This window comes from Salvelinus sp. IW2-2015, linkage group LG36, assembly GCF_002910315.2.
Source record: "Salvelinus sp. IW2-2015 linkage group LG36, ASM291031v2, whole genome shotgun sequence".
NCBI classification, from domain to species: domain Eukaryota; kingdom Metazoa; phylum Chordata; class Actinopteri; order Salmoniformes; family Salmonidae; genus Salvelinus; species Salvelinus sp. IW2-2015.
Window position 1 is genome coordinate 20241784 of NC_036875.1, and position 27088 is coordinate 20268871.

Sequence of the window (27088 nt, forward strand, 5' to 3'; positions counted from 1 at the left end):
CTACACCACCCGATGTCACAGGAAGGCCAAAAAGATCATCAAGGACAACAACCACCCGAGCCACTGCCTGTTCACCCCGCTATCATCCAGAAGGCGAGGTCAGTACAGGTGCATCAAAGCGGAGACCGAGAGACTGAAAAACAGCTTCTATCTCAAGGCCATCAGACTGTTAAACAGCCATCACTAACATTGAGTGGCTGCTGCCAACATACTGACTCAACTCTAGCCACTTTAATAATGGAAAAATTGATGTAATAAATGTATCACTAGCCACTTTAAACAATGCCACTTTATATAATGTTTACATACCCTACATTACTCATCTCATATGTTTATACTGTACCATATACCATCTACTGCATCTTGCCATCTTGATGTAAATAAATGTATCACTAGCCACTTTAAACAATGTCACTTTACATAATGTTTTCAAACCCTACATTACTCATCTCATATGTATATACTGTACTCTATACCATCTACTGCATCTTGTCTATGCTGTTCAGCCATCACTCATTCATATATTTTTATGTACATATTCGTATTCATTCCTTTACACTTCACACTTGTGTGTATAAGGTAGTTGTTGTGAAATTGTTAGGTTAGATTACTTGTTAGATATTACTGCATGGTCGGAACTAGAAGCACAAGCATTTCGCTACACTCGCATTAACATCTGCTAACCATGTGAATGTGACAAATAAGATGTGATTTGATTTGAAGTGTATAGCCTCTGTCTCTTGTGCAATACACACCTGTGTACCGCTGGCCTTAAAAAACGTTCCTTAGCTCATAGTGTCCAACAAAAATCTGGACTAGAATAGCTTGCTGACATTTTTTTGTGTGCATTTCTTAAAGCCTACTAATAGAATATTTGAAAAAGGATGCAAGCTCTTGTTTGCTGAATGTTAAATACAGCAGCCAATAGAACTCACTTGGAGAAGAGAGAATGCCTGATGGCGGTAGGCTATAGAAGTTATTTATTTAGACCCTTCACCGATAAGCATTTAATCTTCGTGAAGATATGTGAAATCTGTCTGCATCTTATTCTAGTCTTAAATTATTCAAGCATGTCATTACAATGATGAAGATAAGGACAACAAAACGTATTTAATTTAACTGTTGAAAGCGAGGAAGGAATGAAGCAACAATAAAGAAAGAAAGAGGAACTAGGCTTATTTGCGTACCGCACAACATTAGGGGAAACATTATGAAAGGTAGCCAACATATGCATCAGCCTACTAATTATACAAATGTAAAATAGGCCCGATTATATTTCCAAATGAAACCAAATTTGCTAGCCTATAATTGTAACTTTGTAGGCCACATGTACGGCACCATCTTGGCATGTTCTCTCCCAGATTGATGGTTTGAACGAGGTGCATAATTTCGGTAATATACTGTAATACAGAATAATTCAATACAGTACAGTAATATACTCCACCCTCAAAAAGATTAGCCTACTGGAGCTTGTATCATATATTTACCCAGGAGCACATAGCTACATCTTTGAGATTTTCTGTTTTTCTGTTGTAACTTGTTTTTAATGTACAGTAGCCTATACTGTATATTATAGGCCATGTGAGCATTTTGGATAACAGCACAGTCATTAGTGATTTTTTGGGGCTTGGGCTCATAAAATGTCTTTAATGAAGGGCTCATAGAAAGTATTTAATGAATGGCTAATCAGGCTCAGGTAGCATCAGGCTTGAATTTTCAAGCCAATAAAAGCTCTAATTAAATCCAGACATTTTTCTATGCTCTCTATGCTTTAGAATGACACTTCCAGTTTTGGCGGGAAATACCGGGTTACCCGGGTGAAAAGTGATTTATTCTCGGTATGGAACATTTGTAAAAAAAACGGGAAAAGATTCAACCCTAGCGTGTGTGTGTGCTTGTGAGCCTGCTTTGTGTGTAAGTGCATCTGTGTGTGTGTGTCAGTGTTAGTGTAGGGGTGTTAGAGTTGGGCTGAGTGCCAGCCAGCCTTCTGCCTGGAGAGATAAACCTTCCTGCTGCTGGTCGCTCCACTTACACATGAAACAGCCATAACGATCCCACTGCGGACCAGAAAGAGAGAGAGGGAGGGAGAGGTGGAAGGGAGGAGGGGTGAAGAGGGAGAGGGTGGACAGGTATAGATAGAGAGAGGGGTGAGAGAATGGGACTGGGGAGTGAGAGAGAGAGGCGGCAGGAGTGGGGGGTGAGAAGAGGAAGTGAGAGAGGATGGACAGGGATAATTTTTTTTGAATTGTTAGAGAGAATGGGACTGGGGAGAGAGAGCAAGTGAGAGAGAGAGAGAAAGGATGAAGGGGGAGAGAAGAAGAAGAGAAAGAGGGGGGACAGGGAGAGATAGGGACACGGGTGAGAGAGAATGGGACTGGGGAGAGAGAGAGAGAGAGAGAGTGTGTGTGAGAGAGAGATGAGGAAGCGAGGGAGAAAGCGAGAGAGTGAGAGACTTACAATAATTGAAGTCTTCTGCTTTTGGGCTAAAGAGCAGAAACATAGACTTCCTGAAATAAATTGATAATGTTGATATTGTAATTTCCATTGGCTGTCCACTAGGTTATAGGAAGATAATCGTACATACCTGAATTTGTCCAATAGCAACTGACGTTTGCAACTGTTCGGACTAATGATTACACCCTAGATCAGCTAGATGCAGGCAAGAGTGTGCAAGACAGTTTTGAATGTATGTCTGTCACCTTGATTACTGTAATTTTTCTCTCGACCTGTGCACCTACGTTGTAAACTTTTATTCGTAGGCTATGTTGTAGCAACCTCATGATGGGTATTCGGAAAATGTGAGTATCATGTAGTAGCCTGAGCCTGAACCTGAACCTCTCTTACATTGAGCTGGGTGAATAGAATATGAATGACAGTCATCCAATATGCTGTAATAAAAATAAGGCCATGCTCATTTAAAAATAAATAATCCTCACTAATCTGAAAAGGCACCGACTAGCACTGGTCTAGTGTCATAACACACTATGACACTGTCATAACCATGTCATAATATGTAATAACAGCTGACATAACTTGTCATAACCTATGATAATATGGTCATAACACTTTCATGACCCATATACTGTATTTGTTGTGACATATATTATGTTATTTTATGGCTGGTTATGACACATTAGAGCAGGCCTGGGCAATTATTTTCCATGGAGGGACACATTAGAATATATTTTTGCCATCGCGGGCCAGAATCGTATTACAGGATTACACATCATGTGTATGACTGTGTTGACAGATATATCTACTGTAAATCATGTCCAGATATGCTACTTATTTTACCTTTTTAACTTCATCAGGCTAGGCCCCTTTTTTCTCCACTTCCTGTCTGAATGACGTGCCCAAAGTAAACTGCCTGTTACTCAGGCCCTGAAGCCATGATATGCATATAATTGGTACCATTGGAAAGAAAACATTTTGAAGTTTAGAAATGTTAAAATAATGTAGGAGCGTATAACACAATAGATATGGTAGGAGAAGATCCAAAGAAAAACCAACCGGAATTTTTTTGAGAGAGAGACCATGCCCTTCCAATGGGGCATACTCAATTATACCTCCCAGGATGCAATGCCTATGGCTTCCACTGGGTGTCAGAAGTCTATGTTCAAGGCCTGAAGGCTTGTAACTTGAATAATGAATAAGAAATAACAGTTTTAGTACAAGGACCGGCTTGGAAATCTGTGTTAGCGCAAGCCAAGAAGACAAGACGCACCTGCTGTTTTCTATTAAACATACTTCTTTCCGTAAGATATATAGTTTAATTACATTTTAGGGTATCTGAGGAGTAAATAGAAACATATTTTGACTTGGTGAAACAAGGTTTAGGGGTAGATTTTCGGAATCCTTTCTTTGCATGTTGAACGAGTGAAGTACTCAAATCGATGGCGCCAACTAAACAGACTTTTAGGGATATAAAGGAGGATTTGTATCGAACAAAACGACACTACATGTTATAGCTGGGACCCTTTGGATGACAAATCAGAGGAACATTTTCAAAAAGTAAGTGAATATTTAATCGCTATTTGTGAATTTATGAAACCTGTGCAAGTGGAAACATATTTTGATGTGGGGTGCCGTCCTCAAACAATCGCATGGCATGTTTTCGCTGTAATAGCAACTGTAAATCGGACAGTGCAGTTAGATTGACAAGAATTTAAGCTTTCAACCGATATAAGACACTTGTATGTACCTAACTGTTTAATAATCATAATTTTTATGATTATTTATTTGAATTGCGCGCCCTCCAGTTTCACCGGAAGTTGTCCCCCTAGCTGGACACCCATGCACAGAAATAAACCACATCCATGCTCTCCTTTTGGTAGGTATTTTCATTATTAAACATGCAATAAACTACTAGGGAAAAGTACACTGTCCATTCAGCATCACCGACAGAACTCATCTTAACTGGTATGCACAAAAACACAATAAAGAGAAAGAGCTCAACATTACATTTAAACTACTCAATCAGTGTGAGGAGTGAAGTCTCTCATGGGCCTTGACTAGAGCAGTGAAGTCAGGTATAGTTTCTGACGTCGCTGTGCGCAGGATTGCTGAGAGGTGAGAGTCAGTAAGAGATTATCTGTGCCTTGACTTGTTATATTTCATCAGTGAAAATGTCTGTTCACATACATAGGTTGACCCAAACAGTAAAAACATCTTCTGAGCATGACTCCTAATCTTTGGAAAGTTTTGTTCATCGAGAGATGCATTGAACCTCGTCAGTAACATTGTTTTGAATAGTTCTTCAATTACTGCATCAGACTGAAGATTGATAAGCTCAAGTTTCAGGTCAGTGGGAGCGTTATCTACATTGAAGGTGAAAGGAGAGGAAACCAACGTCATGTCATTTTCCAACACTTTGAAATCCTCAAAACAACAAGAAAACTCACTGTTCAAAGCATGAAGCAGCGATGTATACTCCTCCCGCTGGTCATCTGATAGGGATCAGACTAGTAGTGTCGGAAGGTGGGTGAGATTGTTGGCTTCTACTTGGTGGGTCAGAAGGAGTAATTTTACCTTGAAGGCTTTGACAAGGCTGTACATCTGATGTGCAAAAAGGCCCTTCCCTTGTAGTTTGGAATTCAGTTAATTCATGAGTGTCACGACTTCCACCGAGGTGTTCGGCGGTCGGAGTCACCGGTCTTCTAGCCATCGTCGATCCACTTTTCATTTTCCATTTGTTTGTCTTGTTTTCTTACACACCTGGTTTCCATTTCCATCATTAATTGTTGTGTATTTAACCCTGTGTTCCCGCCATGTCCTTGTGTGGAATTGTTTGTTTGTAAGTGCTTGTACGCTATGTTACTGGTGCGCGTCGGGTTTTGTACCCATGTAGGTTCTTTTTGTATTGCAGTGGGTTTTGTAATTAAACTGCTCCGGCTATTACCTATCTCTGCTCTCCTGCGTCTGACTTCACTGCCACCAGTTCCACAACCCTTACGATGAGGGCCATGATGTCCACGGTGAAGGCAAACTCAGCCAACTATTCTTTACCTTGTAGTTGAGGGAAATCCACATATTTTCCCTTTCATTTGCAAAAACTCAGCAACCTCAGTCAATTAAACATTATTTGATGAATTCGCCCTCAGCGAATGGTTTGCTATGTTTAGCAATTTTGTGGGACAGTACATAGCTAGCTCTTACAATTGTCATTTACTGAATGCAGTTTTGTAAAAAGTCCTTACTGCTTTTGCAACTGAGAAAGCAACTCTTTCGATGCACTTGCACTCTCCTCAGAAGACATATTCCTATATTTCTCTGCATGCTTCATCTGGAAGTGTCAGGACAAGTTGTAGTCTTTCAAGACAGCGATGCTATCTTTGCACACTTGGCACACAGCTTTCCCTGATAGGTCAATAAAGAAATGTTTCGATGTCAACTCTTGCTGCAACACCGTACATTCATTGTCTACTTTACTTTCCTTGTCTTTGAAATCTTTGAAAAACAAAGTTTTGCGCAATTAGTAGCTAGCTACTATTTGTAACTGTGACGTGTGAGTCAGCCTGTCAGTCATTGTCTGTCCTCGTGCAGTTGTTATTTATATGTGGCTTCAAAATAAATGTCCCACAAGCGGTGGGAGTTAAATCAATACACAAAGGTGAATATTCATTGGGCTTTTAATTTGAATAACAAATACATTTTTCAGAACTTTACTATCGCAAATTCTTTATGTGATCTGAGCATGATGCTGCGGGCCATATTGAATCAGATCGCACGCCGCATACAGCCCCCGTGCCGACCTTTGCCCAGGCCTGCAGTAGAGTGTCAAAATCCACATTTTTTCAAATATTTTTTCCCCATTCATGAAGTTTCCTTTTGTTTGAAATTTTGTTTCTTAAATCCTTTGTTTTAATGAATTCTTTACCGTCATATTTTTTTTCATCATATTCTAAATAAATTACTTTACTTTATGAACATACTGTAATGATCTTCTTTGTCTGATGAACAGGAAGGATCGKACCAAAACACAGCGTGAGTGTTCATGCTTTATTGAAAACTGAACACTAAATACAAAATAACAAAGTGAATAAACGAAAATCAAAACAGTCCTGTAAGGTGCAACAACACAAAACAGAAAACAACTACCCACAAAACACATGTGGGCAAGAGCTACCTAAGTATGGTTCTCAATCAGAAACAACGATAGACAGCTGCCTCTGATTGAGAACCACACCCGGCCAAACACACAGAAATAGAAACCTAGAACACAAAAACATAGAATGCCCACCCTAACTCACGCCTTGACCAAACCAAAATAGAGACATAAAAAGGATCTCTAAGGTCAGGGCGTCACATAAACTTTATGACACTGCCATTAAGCATTATGACCATCCTGTGTCACTCATCACTAAACCCACTGATATTGGATACTACTTCTTTTTTTTTTCATTGGCAAGATTAGCACATTTATGCATGACATGCCAGCAACTAACACTGACACTACACATCCAAGTGCATCTGACCAAATTATGAAAGACAAGCATTGTAATTTTGAATTCCGTAAAGTAAGTGTGGAAGAGGTGAAACATGTATTGTTGTCTATCAACAATAACAAGCCACCGGTGTCTGACAACTTGGATTGAAAATGACTGAGGATAATAGCGGACGATATTGGCACTCCAAATCTTCAATTTAAGCCTACTAGAAAGTGTGTGCCCTCAGGCCTGGAGAGAAGGAAAAGTTAGTCCCCTACCGAAGAATAGTAAAGCCCCCTTTACTGGCTCAAATAGCCGACAAGCCAGCCTGTTACCAACCCTTAGTAAACGTTTGATAAAAATGGTGTTTGACCAGATACAATGATATTTTACAGTAAAAAAAAATTACAACTACACAAATGACAAATGATTGGCTGAGAGAAATGGATGAAAACAAATTTATGGGGGCTGATTTGTTAGACTTCAGTTGTCTAACAGAATACAGAGGGTGTTCTTTAACCTTTTCATGTGTGAGTTCCAAATATCTCAAACGGTCGCCCCAGCGTGAGTTTTTTTTTGTACGTGATGTTAGAACGTTCTCTCCATTCCAGAATGTGATTGTTACGCAACAGTACATTTAGTCTATGCTGCCCTCAAACCAAGGCACGCAGCCTGTTTTTATTTTGAGGCTGTTTTCAACTTTTCGATTTTAAATGATTTTCTAACAAGTTTACATTTTCTAATAACAATTTGAATTGAGGTGTGTTCTGCCTCTTCATTCATTCACATAAAAGTAGTCCTTTTTACATTTTGGGGATGTTACGGATACAGGTATCCTGTGTGTGTATCCTGTGTGTATTTCTTTTCTCTCCTTCTCCCCTCACAGGTGGCAATCATCATTCCCCAATCAGTCATCAATCAGTCATCAATCAGAAGACACACCTCCTCCTGTTTCCATTACCCTATCACAACCCCTTTCCCTTGGTTTAAAAACCCTGTCAGTTGTTCTCTCTGGAGCTCAATCTCTCTGTCATGCAATCTCTCTAGCTTGTGTTTGTTTTTACACCTACAGGTCACTTTGTCCCACCTGTGAGTATTGTTTTGGTTATGGTGTTTGACTGTTTGTTTGATTGTGGGAAAAGGGGTACCAAGACAAGTTGCCCATGGGCATACACTACCCGTAGGTAAACTTTGTCTAAATACACTAGTTAGAACTGGGTGGACCACCCACTGTATTTTTGGTTAGTTAGCTAGCTGTTGAAGCAGGTAGACTAACTTAGGGGTGTTTTTGAATGCTTATTGTTCCTTTCCTTGAGTCCAGCTCAGCCCCTTTTCCTGCTCTCTTTTTTTTTTTTTTTTTACATTTCTGACCCGGACAAAATTCCCCATGCACTTCCCAATTGTTTGTGCAGTTCAAGTCCGCAGACATTTCGGCATCTCCCATCAGAACAGGATCGGCACATGTTCACATTTTCCGTCTGTTGCCCGCATCGCAGTCATTGCTGTTTTTGTTACCAATAATACATTTGGAAATGTGTGCGTTTCTATCAAAGTGACTTATGTTATAATAGTTTCTGTATGTTGTGTTATGTCGTTTCTACTGAAGCTCACTGAATGTACGGAGCATAATATATTTGTTTATATTCCTTGTAACTGGGGACACGCGGGGTAATGTTACTCATTACATAACCTTTATGGTGTTATATTCAGTTGTGCTTATGTAGCTAGCTACATTCTTCTATTAGCTCTGTAAAACAATGCTAATTGTGTCAGAAGTATTAGCGTGTGTTGTATTTTGAAACTACCCTGACCTTACGACTCCCAAGTGGCGCAGCTGTCTAAGGCACTGCGCCTCAGTGCTAGAGGTGTCACTACAGACACCCTGGTTCAAGTCCAAGCTACTTTTCTATCAAAGTAGGTGCCTTATTACGTTATCAAAGTTTCTGTATGTGAACTATGTCAAATTTACAAAAAATACCTTGTTCAGTAATCATCTCACCTGTTAGTTGGCGGTGAACTATGTGGCCATTGAGGGCAGCGTTGATCAGATGGGAAAATATTTTCTTATACCACTTGGTCGTTTTCCGAGTGCATTCCACAAAGCTGTTTATCATGTCTGCCTTATCCACTGCCCCCATTTTGAGGTTATAGTCAAGCACACAGTCTGGTTTGATTTCTCTCTCTCCCGTCAGGTGGTCCACCTTCTCTGTGGCTGACATGGTTGTTGCATGGACAGCGGAGAGGACATGGACGTCTCGTTTGTCATGCAACTTTACTGAAAGTTGTTAACTTCTCTAGGGTAGGTGAGACGCTAACGTCCCACCAGGCCAACATCCGGTGAAACCGCAGAGAGCTAACATTCTAAATACACCATTCGTTATATTAAACATTCTTGTAAATACATGTATCTTACATCATTTAAAAGATGAACGTCTTATTAATCCAGCCGCTGTGTCAGATTTCAAAAAGGTTTACTGCAAAAGCAAACATGCGATTTTCTGAGGACGGCGCCCCACACACAAGTATTACTAGCATTTTCCAACCAAGCATTAGCGTCACGAAAGTCAGAAATAACAATAAAATATATTGCTTACCATTGAAGATCTTCCTCTGGTGGCAATGCCAAGTGTCCTAACTACACAGTGAATGTTCGTTTTCTTTGATAAAATCATTTTTTATAGCCTAACACGAAACATTTGTAAACCGGTTGCGTCGTGATTTCCGTCTCATTCAACTTTGGTCGAAGCATTCGTGGTAATTACACACACTAAACAAACGTTTATCCAGTCATGGTTGGTTTCATTGCAATCCTCTGGTTGTTACTAACACAACCATACTTGATGGTTCTTTTCCCGGGACGTATTGACCGAAACAAACCGATTTGAAGACAACAATCAATGACCTCATTGCGCACCAATGGTAGGACCGGTCTATCGTTGATTGACTATTTTGGCCCAATGACCACTGATCATCTTTAAATCTAGCTTGGAAGATAGCCAATGAGCTGAGGTAAACGGCAATATGTAATGGTTATACGTTCGAAGACCAGCCTTTGTCGTAAACTCTGGCGTAAAAGAGGTTCATTCGCCATTGCAAATCCTACTTGACAGAGCCACGAGTGTTACGCATAGCAGTGCATTTTCAACAAGGTTAAATATTTAAATTATGGCGAATAAATCAGGAAAAGCTAAAACAAAGTTTAGGTATACAGATTCAACCCGAATTTGATAAAGCGAGACCGAGTTCCTTCAGGAAGATTCATCTTTCAGTGAAGCTAGTTTTGACTCCCAGGCTGAAGAAATGTTTCTGCGCGGCGAGGATGCCATGCTGGATTGGTGAGTGCTAATGTCATTGTTTGAAATTAATATGAAATATTATTAATTTGAGTTTTTTTTTAGGTTTTATTTTATTTGCAATATATAGAAATATAATCTGTAATGAAATGTGTAAAGTACACATTGGCAATACTGTGATATTTTTAACATTTATTTTACATAAACATGGAATGGAACAGCACTTCACCATAGTGATTATGTTCCCTGTACATATGTTTGTTTTACATGTTGATACAGGGCTCATACGTGAAAGTATTGTTACTGATTTAAAAAATATATATATTTCACAGTGGCAGTGATTATGAGCCGCCAATGTCTAGGTGTCCATCTCCCTCTGAAGCTGGTTCATCCAGCCGGACCCCCGCTGTCTCCGGCTCCACACCTACCCGGCCATCTAGAAGTCAGTGGCAAAGAAGAGGAGGTGGGGAAGAGAGCCAGAGGGTCATTGGCACTCTGTGTTAGAAGATGATGTGGAACCAAATCCACCAGTTTTTAGACACAAAAGCAGCCAGGACCTCAACTAGACATGACTGCAAAGTACAGCCCCCTTCAACTTTTTCACTGTTTTTCACCTCGTCAGTTGTTGATTCCCTGGTGTCGAACACCAATAAGTACAGGGCTAAGAGGCAGGAAAGAAAGGGGCATGGAAGACCATTTCCATGTCAGACCTTTTCTGCTACTTTTCAATGGTCATTTACATGGGGCTGGTGAAGTTAAACTCTAAGGGACTACTGGAAAACGTCAGCTCTATCAACTGCCTTTCCTCATGACTGTCATGTCTTCTGAAAGGTTTCTGACTATCTCACGGGCGCTTCACATCAGTGACCCAGAAGTTGATGGGGAGAATGACAAGAAGAGAGGCACACCAAGGTTTGATAGGCTCTGTAAAATAAAGCCTCTCTACCCCAGCATCGTTGAGGCCTGCAAGACCTATTTTCAGCCCGCCCAGAATCTGTCCATCGATGAGAGGAGGGTAGCCTCAAAGGCCAGAATCAGCCTCAAACAATACATGTGTAACAAACCAACCAAATGGGGTTACAAACTGTTTGTTTTGGCTGATTCCGTGTGTGCCTACACTTGCAATTTTTTTGTTTGAGGGGGAAAAACAGTTTCGCTACCGGTAATGGACTGAGTTATGATTCCATTATTGGAATTTCAACATTTACATTTACATTTAAGTCATTTAGCAGACGCTCTTATCCAGAGCGACTTACAAATTGGTGCATTCACCTTATGATATCCAGTGGAACAACCACTTTACAATAGTGCATCTAACTCTTTTAAGGGGGGGGGGGGGTTAGAAGGATTACTTTATCCTATCCTAGGTATTCCTTAAAGAGGAATTTAATTTAATTTTCAACTGCTGGGGAAGGGCTACAAACTGTTTGGACAACTTCTACATAAGCCCTACCCTGTTTACAGAGCTGAGGAAGCGGGAGGTGTGTGCTTGTTGCACCATTTGTACCAACAGGGTGGGATTTCCAAAGAAAGGTGAATGACATGCCTAAGCGGGGTACCATGCGACGGATCCGTGAAGATGGCCTGCTGTTTGTGAAGTGGATGGATACCAGAGGTGGTCATGTGCTCCAGTATCCACAAGTCCTTCAGTGGAGATCATGTCATCAGGCGTGTGAAGGACAGTGCCGGGGCATGGACCACAAAAAATGTCCACATTCCAGCTGCTGTGAAGGACTACAACAAGAGCATGGGAGGTGTAGACCTGTCAGATGCGCTGATAGGATACTACAATGTTCTCCACAAGACCATGAAATGGTACAAAACATCTTTATTTCATTGACATTGCTGTGATGAATTCCTTCATCCTCCAGAAGGAAATGGCCAAGAGCTGTGGACAGCCCCCCATCTCACAGCTAGCCTTCAAGGAGCTGCTCATCCAGGAGCTTGTTAGCTACAGCAAGTCCACTGCAGCACCTTCTGTCCCTTCTGCTCCAATCAATGGTGTTCACCTGCCCAGAATCATCTCTGCAGGCAAGAATGTGCCTCAGTAGGGAGATGTCGTTGTGCCCTTTGTCACAGGAAATGCCCCATCACCTGCACCACCTGTTAAGTAAGCCTCTGCTTTACAGCAGCAAGAGACTGCCATGGGCCATGGCACCAGCAGCACAATATTGTGTAGAGGACTGAGGGTCTTCACAATATTGTAAATGTGTAAATAGTTACCCTTGTTATTTGTTTATTTATATATATATATTTTTTAAATATATATATTTTTATTTTTTGGGGGGGGGTGTATTAGAATAGAATTTATGTATTTTGTATATAGTTCTTTCCTTCAAAATGTACCAATTCGGCCACTTGGGTACATTTGTGTGGGACACCTGGGTGACTTCACGCTCATTTTTGAAGTTATCTGTCAAAAGATTTGCTCCGCTATTGTTGCTATCTTATGTTCTTTATTCCAATCATCCACAGCATCCTATCTGTATGTTTGGCTGTTCTTGGTCATTTGAAAGATGATGCAGCAACAATAAAAAAAACAGAAAATGTATGTTTATTTTCTTCTACCAGATCTATTGTGTTATATTCTCCTACATTCAATTCACATTTCCACAAAATTCAGAGTTTCCTTTCAAATGATACCAAGAATATGCATATCCTTGCATCTGGGCCTGAGCTACAGGCAGTTAGATTAGGGTATGTCTTTAGGTGGAAATTGAGAAGGGGGGGATAACTTCTTTGGGGTAACTGTTCTCCTTGAGCTCCACCTCTCTCTGCATCTTCCTGCGTCCACATGCCGGCATCCCCTTCCTGTTTGACCTGACTGTGCCACAGAGCCCTGTGCTGGAGAACAGATGCTGGAAGAGTGTGGGACTGCTGTAACAATTGTCCACAAACAAAGTGTGTCCCTTGCTGAGATGAGCCAGCATGGTCATCACCACGGACCCGGACACCCCAAGCCCCTCATAATGTTGGTGGACCCTGTGTAGCTAAAATGTCCTGGAAAAATCCTGGCTTCATGTCGCACATGACAAAGAACTTGATCCCAAATCTGTGCCTTTTGGAGAGAATATATTGATGGAATGCCAGCCTACCTTTCCATAACATCAGGGACTCATCAATGCATAGGTCCTTGTATGGCACAAAGGCCAGACCAAATGCTGATGTCAGGCTGCTAAGAACATGTATTATTTTGTATAATGGGTCATTTAGGATGGCTGTAGCATTGTTGACGAAATGCAGGCATCGCAGCAGAACTAGGAAGCGGTCTTGGGAAAAGAGGGTGGCAAAGGGAGTTGCAAAAACAGGATCTGTGCTCCAGTATTCTCTTATGGAGTTTTTCTTTACTATCCCCATGAGAAGGACTGTCACCAGGAAGGTATATATTTCACTAATTGTGGTTGTCACCCATTTAGTGAGTTTCCACCTCAATCCTGGCTCTCTTCTCCTGTAGCTCCAAGGCATAGCGATTGGTCTCTTCTACTATGTCTCCCACCAGCTCCTCTGTCAGAAACAACTTGAAGCGCACTGCCTCAGATGGAAATGGCAAGGAGCGTTACGCTCCAGACTGGGACTCATCAAAGCAAACAGCAGGGCCAGGAGGGGTGAAATGACTGGTGGTTTTCCAGCTTCGACAGAACTCCTGTACTTCATCCACTGTCGGTCAGCCTCCATCACCACCAGCATCTTCAAAGGGACCTGGGACTTCATCAGTGGACAAGGAGCCCTCAGAGTCTGTGTTCTAAATGGCTACAAGGTTGGGGGGGCAGCTCCTCATTGTCAGAATTTAAATAATTTCCGCATTTGTGAGTTGTCTCATTTTGAAAGCCATTGCTAATGCTACAGCTTACCCCACTAGCTATATAAACTCAGCAAAAAAAAAGAAACATCCCTATTTCAGGACCCTGTCTTTCAAAGATAATTTGTAAAAATCCATATAACTTCATAGATCTTCATTGTAAAGGGTGTAAACACTGTTTCCCATGCTTGTTCAATGAACCATAAACAATTAACCTGTTTGGGCTAGGGGGCAGCATTTTCACGTTTGGATGAAAAGCGTGCCAAGAGTAAACTGCCTGCTACTCAGTCCCAGTTGCTAATATATGCATATTATTAGTAGATTTGGATAGAAAACACTGAAGTTTCTAAAACTATTTGTGTATAACATAACTCATAAGGCAGGTGAAAACCTGAGAAAAATCCAACCAGGAAGTGGGAAATCTGAGGTTTGTAGTTTTTCAACTCTTGGCCTATCGAATACACAGTGTCTATGGGGGTCATATTGCACTTCCTAAGGCTTCCTTAGATGTAAACAGTCTTTAGAACCTTGTTTGATGCTTCTACTGTGAAGTGGGGGCGAATGAGAGGGGATTGAGTAAGGTCTGAGTGCCACGAGCTGACCATGCGCGTTCACGGGATAGGTCGCTTGCGTTCCATTGCATTTCTGAAGACAAAGGAATCCTCCGGTTGGAACATTATTGAAGATTTATGTTAAAAACATCCTAAAGATTGATTCTATACTTTGTTTCACATGTTTCTACGGACTGTAACGGAACTTTTTGACTTTGTCTGCTCCTAGTGATCCCGCGTCATGAATTTGGAATACTGGGCTAAACGCGCTAACAAATAGGAGGTATTTGGACATAAATGATGAACTTTATCGAACAAATCAAACATTTATTGTGGAACTGGGATTCCTGGGAGTGCATTCTGATGAATATCATCAAAGGTAAGTGAATATTTATAATGATATTTCTGACTTCTGTTGACTCCATGGCGAATATCTGTTTAGGTTGTGTTGGTCTCTGAACGCTGTACTCAGATTATTGCATGGTTTGCTTTTTCCGTAAAGTTTTTTTTGAAATCTGACAGCGATTGCATTCAGGAGAAGTATATATTTAATTCTGTGAATAACACTTGTATCTTTTATCAATGTTTATTATGATATTTCTGTAAATTGATGTGGCTCTGTGCAAATGATCAGACTGAGTTTTTTTCTTTTGTCTGTACTCTGCCAATGTTAACGCATCGTAATAGAAAATATTGAATGTTTCGTAGGCAAAACCAAATGTAAACTGAGGTTTTTGGATATAAATATGAACTTGATCGAACAAAACGTACATGTATTGTGTAACATGTTGTCCCGGGAGTGTCATCTGATGAAGAATATCAAAGGTTGGTGATTCATTTTATCTCTATTTCTGCTTTTTGTGACTCATCTCTTTGGTTGGAAAATCGCTGTATGCTTTCTGTGACTAGTTTCTGACCTAACATAATATGTTCTGCTTTCGCCGAAAAGCCTTTTCGAAATCGGACACTGTGGTTGGATTAACGAGAATTTTATCTTTAAAATGATGTCTAATACTTGTATGTTTGAGAAATTTTAATTATGAGATTTCTGTTGATTGAATTTGGCGCCCTGCAATTTCATTGCCTGTTGGCGAGGGGTTCCGCTAGCAGGACCCCTTTCATAGACAGGTTAATGAACATGCACCTGTGGAACGGTCGTTAAGACACTAACAGCTTACAGATGGTAGGCAATTAAGGTCACAGTTATGAAATCTTAGAACACTAAAGAGGCTTTTCTACTGACTCTGAAAAACACAAAAAGAAAGATGCCCAGGGTCCCTGCTCATCTGCGTGAACGTGCCTTAGGCATGCTGCAAGGAGGCATGAGGCCTGCAGATGTGGCCAGGGCAATACATTGCAATGTCTGTACTGTGAGACGCCTAAGACAGCACTACAGGGAGAGAGGACGGACAGCTGATCGTCCTCAGTGGCAGACCACGTGTAACAACACCTGCATAGGATCGTTACATCCGAACATCACACCTGCGGGACAGGTACAGGATGGCAACAACAACTCCCTTCAGCGCTCAGACTGTCCGCAATAGGCTGAGAGAGGCTGGACTCAGGGCTTGTAGGCCTGTTGTAAGGCAGGTCCACACCAGACATCACCGGCAACAACGGGTGATGGGCACAAACACACTGTTGCTGGACCAGACAGGATTGGCAAAAAGTGCTCTTCACTGACGAGTCGCGGTTTTGTCTCACCTGGGGTGATGGTCGGATTCGTGTTTATCGTCAAAGGAATGAGCATTACACCGAGGCCTGTACTCTGGAGCGGGATTGATTTGCAGGTGGAGGGTCCAACATGGTCTGGGGCGGTGTGTCACAGCATCATTGGACTGAGCTTGTTGTAATTGCAGGCAATCTCAACGCTGTGTGTTACAGGGAAGACATCCTCCTCCCTCATCTGGTACCCTTCCTGCAGGCTCATCCTGACATGGCCCTCCAGCATGACAATGCCACCAGCCATACTGCTCATTCTGTGCGTGATTTCCTGCAAGACAGGAATGTCAGTGTTCTGCCATGGCCAGCAAAGGGCCCGGATCTCAATCCCATTGAGCATGTCTGGGACCTGTTGGATTGGAGGGTGAGGGCTTGGGCCATTCCCCCTAGAAATGTTCGGGAACTTGCAGGTGCCTTGGTGGAAGAGTGGGGTAACACCTCACAGCAAGAACTGGCAAATCTGGTGCAGTCCGAGAGGAGGAGATGCACTGCAGTACTTAATAATAAAATTCTTTTTTATATCACCTTTATTTAACTAGGTAGGCCAGTTGAGAACAAGTTCTCATTTACAACTGTGATCTGGCCAAGATAACGCAAAGGAGTGTGACACCAACAACAGAGTTACACATTGAATAAACAAACGTACAGTCAATTACACAATAGGAAAAGTCTATATACAGTGTGTGCAAATTATGTAAGGAGGTAAGGCAATAAATAGGCCATAGTAGCGAAGTAATTACAATTTAGGAAATTAACACTGGCGTGATAGATGTGCACATGAGGATGTGCAAGTAGAAAGTAGAAATACTGGTGTGCAAAAATGTAAATAAAACAATATGGGGATGAGGTAGGTGGTTGGATGGGCTATTTACAGATGGTCTGTTTACAGCTGCAGCGATCGGTAAGCTGCACAGATAGCTGATGCTTAAAGTTAGTGAGGGAGATATGAGTCTCCAACTTCAGCGATGTTTGCAATTCGTTCCAGTCATTGGCAGCAGAGAACTGGAAGGAAAGGCAGCCAAAGCAGGTGTTGGCTTTGGGGATGACCATTGAGATATACCTGCTGGAGCTCGTGCTACGGGTGGGTGTTATGCTGACCAGTGAGCTGAGATAAGCTGGAGCTTTACCTAGCAGAGACTTATAGATGACCTGGAGCCAGTGGGTTTGGCGACGAATATGTAGCGAGGGCCAGCTGGCGAGAGCATACAAGTTGCAGTGGTGGGTGGTATTAGGGGCTTTGGTGACAAAACGGATGGCACTGTGATAGACTGCATCCTGGTGGCCACCCCAGATACTGACTGTTACTTTTGATTTTGAACCCCCCTTTGTTCAGGGTGTCGTGTCTTTGGCATCATTAAAACTGAAGACTTATTTTATCAAATCAATCTCTGTAATTATTATTACGCGATTAAACTGATTAATCATGTAACTGTTATTAACTAGGAAGTCGGGGCACCAAGGAAAATATTCAGGTTACAAAGTTATCATTTTCCTAATAACTTTCAGATATTGTAATATCTGATCAATTAGTCTTCAAATTAATTAATTACTATTTACCTCACGTTAGTCTCATTCCAAATGCCGTAAATTGTTGGTTATCTGCACGAACCCAGTCTTCACTGAGTCATCCATACATCAATTGTCTTAAATCCTTTATTTACTAACTAAGTAATTGACAGAAATGCATAACAAACAGTAGATAAGGTTACAAAGAAATTATAGGAGAATGTGCCCTAGTGGGCTAAACCGGCATCGCGGTTTGGTGGACAAAAGGGAAAAGGGGGTCGACTGAGATGAGACACAACAAAGTTGATAATTATAATAATTGAAATGCTAATCCTTTGCACATGAACGCTCACTCATTCGGGAATAATTGCAATCAATATATACACTGCTCAAAAAAATAAAGGGAACACTAAAATAACACATCCTAGATCTGAATGAATGAAATATTCTTATTAAATACTTTTTTTCTTTACATAGTTGAATGTGCTGACAACAAAATCACACAAAAATGATCAATGGCAATCAAATTTATCAACCCATGGAGGTCTGGATTTGGAGTCACACTCAAAATTAAAGTGGAAAACCAACTCACAGCGACCAACTTGATGTAATGTCCTTAAAACAAGTCAAAATGAGGATCAGTAGTGTGTGTGGCCTCCACGTGCCTGTATGACCTCCCTACAACGCCTGGGCATGCTCCTGATGAGGTGGCGGATGGTCTCCTGAGGATTCCTCCCAGACCTGGACTAAAGCATCCGCCAACTCCTGGACAGTCTGTGGTGCAACGTGGCGTTGGTGGATGGAGCGAGACATGATGTCCCAGATGTGCTCAATTGGATTCAGGTCTGGGGAACGGGCGGGCCAGTCCATAGCATCAATGCCTTCCTCTTGCAGGAACTGCTGACACACTCCAGCCAAATGAGGTCTAGCATTGTCTTGCATTAGGAGGAACCCAGGGCCAACCGCACCAGCATATGGTCTCACAAGGGGTCTGAGGATCTCATCTCGGTACCTAATGGCAGTCAGGCTACCTCTGGCGAGCAAATGGAGGGCTGTGCGGCCCCCAAAGAAATGCCCACCACACCATGACTGACCCACCGCCAAACCGGTCATGCTGGAGGATGTTGCAGGCAGCAGAACGTTCTCCACGGCGTCTCCAGACTCTGTCACGTCTGTCACATGTGCTCATGTGCTCAGTGTGAACCTGCTTTCATCTGTGAAGAGCACAGGGCGCCAGTGGCGAATTTGCCAATCTTGGTGTTCTCTGGCAAATGCCAAACGTCCTGCACGGTGTTGGGCTGTAAGCACAACCCCCACCTGTAGACGTCGGGCCCTCATACCACCCTCATGGAGTCTGTTTCTGACCGTTTGAGCAGACACATGCACATTTGTGGCCTGCTGGAGGTCATTTTGCAGGGTCTGGCAGTGCTCCACCTGCTCCTCCTTGCACAAAGGCGGAGGTAGCGGTCCTGCTGCTGGTTGTTGCCTCCTACGGCCTCCTCCACGTCTCCTGATGTACTGGCCTGTCTCCTGGTAGCGCCTCCATGCTCTGGACACTACGCTGACAGACACAGCAAACCTTCTTGCCAAGCTCGCATTGATGTGCCATCCTGGATGAGCTGCACTACCTGAGTCACTTGTGTGGGTTGTAGACTCCGTCTCATTCTACCACGAGTGAAAGCACCGCCAGCATTCAAAAGTGACCAAAACATCAGCCAGGAAGCATAGGAACTGAGAAGTGGTCTGTGGTCACCACCTGCAGAATCACTCCTTTATTGGGGGTGTCTTGCTAATTGCCTATAATTTCCACCTGTTGTCTATTCCATTTGCACGTGAAATTTATTGTCAATCAGTGTTGCTTCCTAAGTGGACAGTTTGATTTCACAGAAGTGTGATTGACTTGGAGTTACATTGTGTTGTTTAAGTGTTCCCTTTATTTTTTTGAGCAGTGTATATTTACGCTCAGTGTGTCGTTGGGATCTTGGTTGAAAAGTTTGTTTCTGTTGGAGAGTTTGTCCGCCCTCTCTCTCTCTCTGCCGGGGTTAGAATGGATAGTTCAGAGTAACATTCATTCATGTCGTTATAGATAGATGTTTTGTCGGTCTTCGCTTTCAATGATACCCAATTCCTAGCTGCAGACTAGTAATTAGCATCAAAGATATTTTCTTATTCTGTCGGTATCAATAGTCTGAGAGTTTAACCACATGGTATGGTTAAAAGATTCAGCAATATACTCAAACCTTAGCTTATACTCAGGTTTATGGTCTCTCCTCAAACCTTGGCCCTCTCGTGGTAAGCTGGTCTAGTGATAGAAAACCCGGGTGGGGGTTTTATTCGGAAGAGCAGAAAGGGCTGTCCCATGACGCCAGGTCTTGTCGGGGCCCCTGGGGGCGTGCCAATGACTTAGTGAAACTTTAAACAGAAATACATTTCTCTCACATTAACATCATTATATAGCATCACATCATTTCACAAATAGTTTCATCTTTACTCATTCATTTTGTACAACAATCAGATGCAAGCCTCACACTTGAGACTCCTGTATAAACAGGGTTATGGTAATGTGGCTCTATTGTCTCCCATGAGCTTCACAAAATTGGACCAGATCGTAGCTAGATACTTCAACGACCTTTCATACATTTTCCAGAACATGGACATTGTTCGGTCCTCACGTTCTAGGCTGTGGAAGAAATTCCTTTGTTCTCTCTTATGAAATTCACTCTCTCCATACTGTCTGGACATGAGGCAGGATTCTCCTCCAGGAATTTATGACCTGAGGTCGCAGCGGCCTGGGTGTAGGAGAGACAGAGAAATTGCCCATCGTCGGATTACTTTCGATTTCTAGAAAGTGTTTTACGCAATTATTTTGATCAATGGTGGGCTCACCCGTGATGTGATTAATTATAATAGTAATTGCTATTAGCTAATTCGTATTGTAGTTTATGTCAGCGAGAGTTATAAAAATATGACTTGTGTTATGCTAACCTTTCCTCAGTTAGAKCTAGGACAAATGTAGCCTACATTTGTTCAGTTTGGATTACTGTGTTATGCTGTGGATACTTCTGTGAATGTCTAAACATTACATCCAAAAATAATCTGTTCACATTCTGGACATAACTTTGTAAGGACTGTGTTTGTGCCAAATGTTTCTGAAAAACAGTGTGGCCAGCTCAAATGCTGATTGTGTCATTCGAAGCTGAACGTTCTAAATAAGCGTTCTAATCACACCGGTTTGATCGTAAGCTACAGGGACCACTGTAGAATGATCACACCCGTGTGTTGGTACGTGTGAAAAGGTTACAAAATCCAGGTAGAATCAGGAATTCCCCAGGTCAGCTGTCCAGGCCCCCTTACTTTGAGTAAAGCCAGTGTTTCTATGTATGCGGATGACTCAACACTGTACATGTCATCTACCACAGTGACTGAAATGACTGCAACACTTAACAAAGAGCTGCAGTTAGTTTCAGAATGGGTGGCAAGGAATAAGTTAGTCCTAAATATAAAAAATAAATAAAAGCATTGTTTTTGGGACAAATAATTTACTAAACCCCAAACCTCAACTAAATCTTGAAACGAATAATATGGAAATTGAGCAAGTTGAGGAGACTAAACTGCTTGGAGTAACCCTGGACTGCAAACTGTCATGGTCAAAACATACTGATACAACAGTAGCTAGGAAAGGGAGAAGTCTGTTCATAATGAAGTGCAGCCTAACATCATTATCAACAAGGCAGGTCCTACAGGCCCTAGTTTTGTCGCACCTGGACTACTGTTCAGTCGTGTGTTCAAGTGCCACAAAGAGGGACTTAGGAAAACTGCAATTGGCTGAGAACAGGGCAGTACGGCTGGCCCTTGGATGTACACAGAGAGCTAACATTAATAATATGCATGTCAATCTCTATTGGCTCAAGGTGGATGAGAGATTGACTTCATCACTACTTGTATTTGTGAGAGTTATTGACATGTTGAATGCAACGAGCTGTCTGTTTTAAATACTGGCACACAGCTCGGACACCCATGCATACCCCACAAGACATGCCACAAGAGGTCTCTTCACAGTCCCCAAGTTCAGAACAGACAATGGGAGGCGCAGAGTACTACATAGAGCCATGACTAAATGAAACTCTATTCCACATCAAGTAACTCATGCAAGCAGAAATATTTGATTTAAAAAACAGATAAAATACTCCTTATGGAACAGCGGGGACTGTGAAGCAACACAAACATAGACACATACATACAAACACACAATAACTTACACACTATACACACATGGATGTTGTGTTGTAGATATGTAGTAGTAGAGTACACTTAATATGTTGTGAAYGTATTGTTATGTAAAGAAAAATGTATAACTGCCTTAATTTTGCTGGAACCCAGGAAGAGTGGGGATCCATAATAAATACAAATACTTTACTTGGACTAAGAAAATTCACTTTATGTCACTGTTAAAAAGCATTATGACCATCCCGTGTCATTTACTTGGATTATGAAAATACACTTAATGACACTCTCCACCCACATCCAGGTGTCACACGTTTTCCCAAATAGTCCCTGGGTATTTATTCCTGTGTTCCCTGTTTGTCTGTTGCCAGTTCGTCTTGTCAAGTCAACCAGCGTGTTTTTCCGTGCTCCTGCTGTTTCTTATCTCTCTTTTGCTAGTCCTCCCGGTTTTGACCATACTGCCTGCCCTGACCCCGAGCATGCCTGCCACTCTGTACCTCCTGGACGCTGTCCTTTTGCCTGTCCACGACCATTCTCTTGCTTGCCCCTTGGATTATAATAAATATCAGAGACTCGACCCATCTGCATCTGGGTCTCGCCCTATGCCCTTATATTATGACCATCCTGTGTCATTTACTTGGATTATGAAAATGCACTTCAGTAAGCATTATGACCATCATAATCATATAAACCAGATAGGCTGATCATGTACATGCCCTTATGTCAGTCATCAGTAAAAAATAGGGAGTTTTGTCCTGCTCCGGAAATCTTCTCCTGCATTCATCCCAGTCATCAGCAACAGAGCATTGGGGTATGTGCATGTTTGACATAAATGTGTGCGCAATTACAATGATTATTGAATATGGTAAATATTTTTTAACCCTAGGATGCATAGTAAACATGACGCCCCAAGAATGCACATACCGGGTCAAAATGACCYGATTTATGTAATATCTGTGTTTTATTTAAACGGGACTCAAATATTATCCATAATTATTTTGAGTGATGATTTGGACCTTTCAATAATTATTTTATTGTTTGAAATTTTTTAGTCTCCAACAGTTTGATACACATTTCAATGATAACAAATTATGAAAATTCATAACAGCTATTGAAAAAATGTGCATATTTTTCTCACAATCAATCTTACAATCAAAGTTTCACATTCAACCTTTTAGTGTGAAGAACAAAATAAAAACCACCTTAAGTATGTTTTAGAATATTTCAAAACATTTATTTGAAAATCCAAATTTCATCATCAATATAAACGACAACACTAAAAATTGTGAATTTAGAAAACATGAACTCTACGAGGAACAAAGTGTGTGTGTGTGATGCTTACTTATGCTGTCTTAGTCCATGCATTTGTTACAAACCACAAGCATGTGACTGTGCTCTTTGCAGACAGGTGTGTTGCACTAAGAACACCAGCAGCTGACTTTTCTATCCTTTGCAGAGCTGGCACCTCTTCCTCATCTGGTCCTGGCTGCTCTGAGTGGTAGTGGCATGGCTCTCATCACCCTACATCTTTCCCATTGTCTCAGTTCTTCTGTGGAGATGGGAGAACATTCCAGAAGGACAACCATCTCTGCATCACTCCAACAATCAGGCCTTTATGGTAGAGTGGCCAGACCGAAGCCACTTCTCAGTAAAAGGCACATGACAGCCCACTCGGAGTTTGCCAAAATGCACCTAAATGATTCCCAGACCATGAGAAGCAAGATTCTCTGGTCTGATGAAACCAAGATTAAACTCTTTGGATGGAATGCCAAGTGTCACGTCTGGAGGAAAGCTGCTCATCCACTACCAGAAGGCTGCCAGGTGGTCCGTTGCTGCCAGGTGGTCTCTGAACACTCTGGTCCTTTTTTCCCCGTCATCAGCCACCTTTAGCTCGAACAACATCTGCCAGTCTGCACAGCACGATATCAACCCAGAGCATATCGGACTGCTTCTCCATACCATATCACCGGATTCCTACCACTTTGGATCATTACACCGGCTCATTACCTTGGATCATCGTAGCTAGCTAGCTGCAAACGAGTGGCTACTGCTAGCTAACGCCTCTGTCCCGAAGCAAGCACCAGCTAGCCTTGAGCTAAACTCGAGCTAGGCCCATATACCAGCTAATTCTAGGGCTACAATACCTCCTTTGCCAATTGGCCTGGACCCTTTATTGTTGACACGGAGCCCCGCCAATCCATCACGACTGGACTGCCGACGCGATCGCCCGATGTGGTCTCAACAGGCTGTTCTGTTACGATGTTGCCGAAGAACCATCTACTAGACCCGGCCTGCTAGCTTTTTTTGAACGCTGTGTCCCCTGCTCACCTAGCGTAGTAGTGACTACCGAACAGCACCCTGACTCACCTATTGCTGCTCTTTTGACCCTATGATCACTCTGCTACACAGCTGATGCCCCCTGGACTGTTTCAATAACATGGTACCTCATTTTGTTTACCTGTCGGCCCAGCCTCGAACTCAGGTCCTGTATGTACATAACTGACCCGCTCTGCCCATTCATCGCCATTTACCCGTTGTTGTCTTAGCTCTCCTGATCAACACCTGTGATTGCTTTATGCCTCTCTCATGTCAATATGCCTTATCTACTGCTGTCAGGGCAAGTTCTTACTGTTTTATTTCACTGTATAGCCTTCGGTCCCGTTCAAAATACCTTAGATAGCTCTTTCGTCCCACACCACACACATGCAGAGACCTCACTTGGCATAACTTGTCCCTCCAGAGATGAAACCTCTGTCATCTTCACTCAACACCTAGGTTTACCTCCACTGTACTCACATCCTACCAAAGCCTTGTCTGAACATTATGCCTTGAATCTATTCTACCACACCCAAAATTCTGCTCCTTTTATTCTCTGTCCCCAACGCACTAGACGACCAGTTCTTTTAGACTTTAGCTGTACCCTTATCCTACTCCTCCTTTGCTCTTCTGGTGATGTAGAGGTTAACCCAGGCCCTGTAGCCCCCAGTGTCACGGCCGTCGTAAGGAGAGGACCAAGGTGCAGGGTGGTGAGCGTACATATTCCTTTTTATTTAGGATGACGCCGACAAAAACAATAAACAGTACAAAAACAACCGTGACGCTGAAGGCTATAGTGCCAACAAACAAAGACAACTTCCCACACAGAAAGGAGGGAAAAGGGCTACCTAAGTATGGTTCCCAATCAGAGACAACGATAGACAGCTGTCCCTGATTGAGAACCACACTCGGCCAAAACATAGAAATACAAAATCATAGAAAACAAATACATAAAATTCCCACCCCAAATCTCACCCTGACCAAACCAAATAGAGACATAAAAAGGCTCTAAGGTCAGGGCGTGACACCCAGTTCCACTCCTATTCCCCAGGCGCTATCATTTGTTGACTTCTGTAACCGTAAAAGCCTTGGTTTCATGCATGTTAACATCAGAAACCTCCTCCCCAAATTTGTTTTATTCACTGCTTTAGCACACTCCGCCAACCCTGATGTCCTAGCCGTGTCTGAATCCTGATCTATGAAGGCCACAAAAAATGCTGATATTTCCATCCCCAACTACAACATTTTCTGCCAAGATAGAACTGCCAAAGGGGTCGGAGTTGCATTCTACTGCAGAGAGTGCCTGCAGAGTTCTGTCATACTATCCAGGTCTGTGCCCAAACAGTTCGAGCTTTTACTTTTAAAAATCCACCTTTGCAGAAATAAGTCTCTCACTGTTGCTGCTTGTTATAGACCACCCTCAGCCCCCAGCTGTGCCCTGGACACCATATATGAATTAATCGTCCCCCATTTATCTGCAGAGTTTGTACTGTCAGGTGACCTAAACTGGGATATGCTTAACACCCCGGCCGTCCTACAATCTAAGCTAGATGCCCTCAATCTCACACACATGATCAAGGAACCTACCAGGTACAACTCTAAATCCGAAACACGGGCACCCTCATAGATATCATCCTGACCAACCTGCCCTCTAAATACACCTCTGCTGTCTTCAACCAGGATCTCAGCGATCACTGCCTCATTGCCTTCGTCCGTTATGGGTCCGCGGTCAAACAACTTATAACTGTCAAACTCTCCCTAAAACACTTCAGCGAGCAGGCCTTTCTAATTGACCTGGCTCGGGTATCCTGGAAGGATATTGACCACATTCTGTCAGTAGAGGATGCCTGGTTATTCTTCAAAAGTGCTTTCCTCACCATCTTAAATAAGCATGTCCCATTCAAAAAATGTAGAACTAAGAACATATATAGCCCTTGGTTCACTCCAGACCTGACTGCCCTTGACCAGCACAAAAACATCCTGTGGCGCACTACATTAGCATCGATTAGCCCCTGTGATATGTAACTTTTCAGGGATGTTTGGAACCAATATACACAGTCAGTTAGGAAAGCAAAGGCTAGCTTTTTCAAACAGAAATTTGCATCCTGCAGCACAAACTCTGGGATACTGTAAAGTCCATGGAGAACAAGAGCACCTCCTCCCAGCTGCCCACTGCACTGAGGCTAGTAAACTCTGTCCCCACCGATAAATCGACGATAATCGAGTCAAATTGGAGGGCCTGTTGTCCGGACTTCTGGCAGTCTCTGTGGGGGTGCCCAAGGATTCAATTCTCGGGCCGACTCTTTTCTCTGTATACATCAATGATGTCGCTCTTGCTGCTGGTGATTCTTTGATCCACCTCTACGCAGACGACACCATTCTGTATACTTCTGGCCCTTCTTTGGACACTGTGTTAACAAACCTCCAGACGAGCTTCAATGCCATACAACACTCATCTGTGGCCTCCAACTGCTCTTAAATGCAAATAAAACAAAATGCATGCTCTTCAACCGATCGATGCCCGCACCCGCCCGCCCGACTAGCATCACTACTCTTGACGGTTTTGACTTAGAATATGTGGACAACTACAAATACCTAGGTGTCTGGTTTGACTGTAAACTCTCCTTACAGACTCACATTAAGCATCTCCAATCCAAAATTAAATCTAGAATCGGCTTCCTATTTCGCAAACAAAGCCTCCTTCACTCATGCTGCCAAACATACCCTCCTAAAACTGACTATCCTACCGAT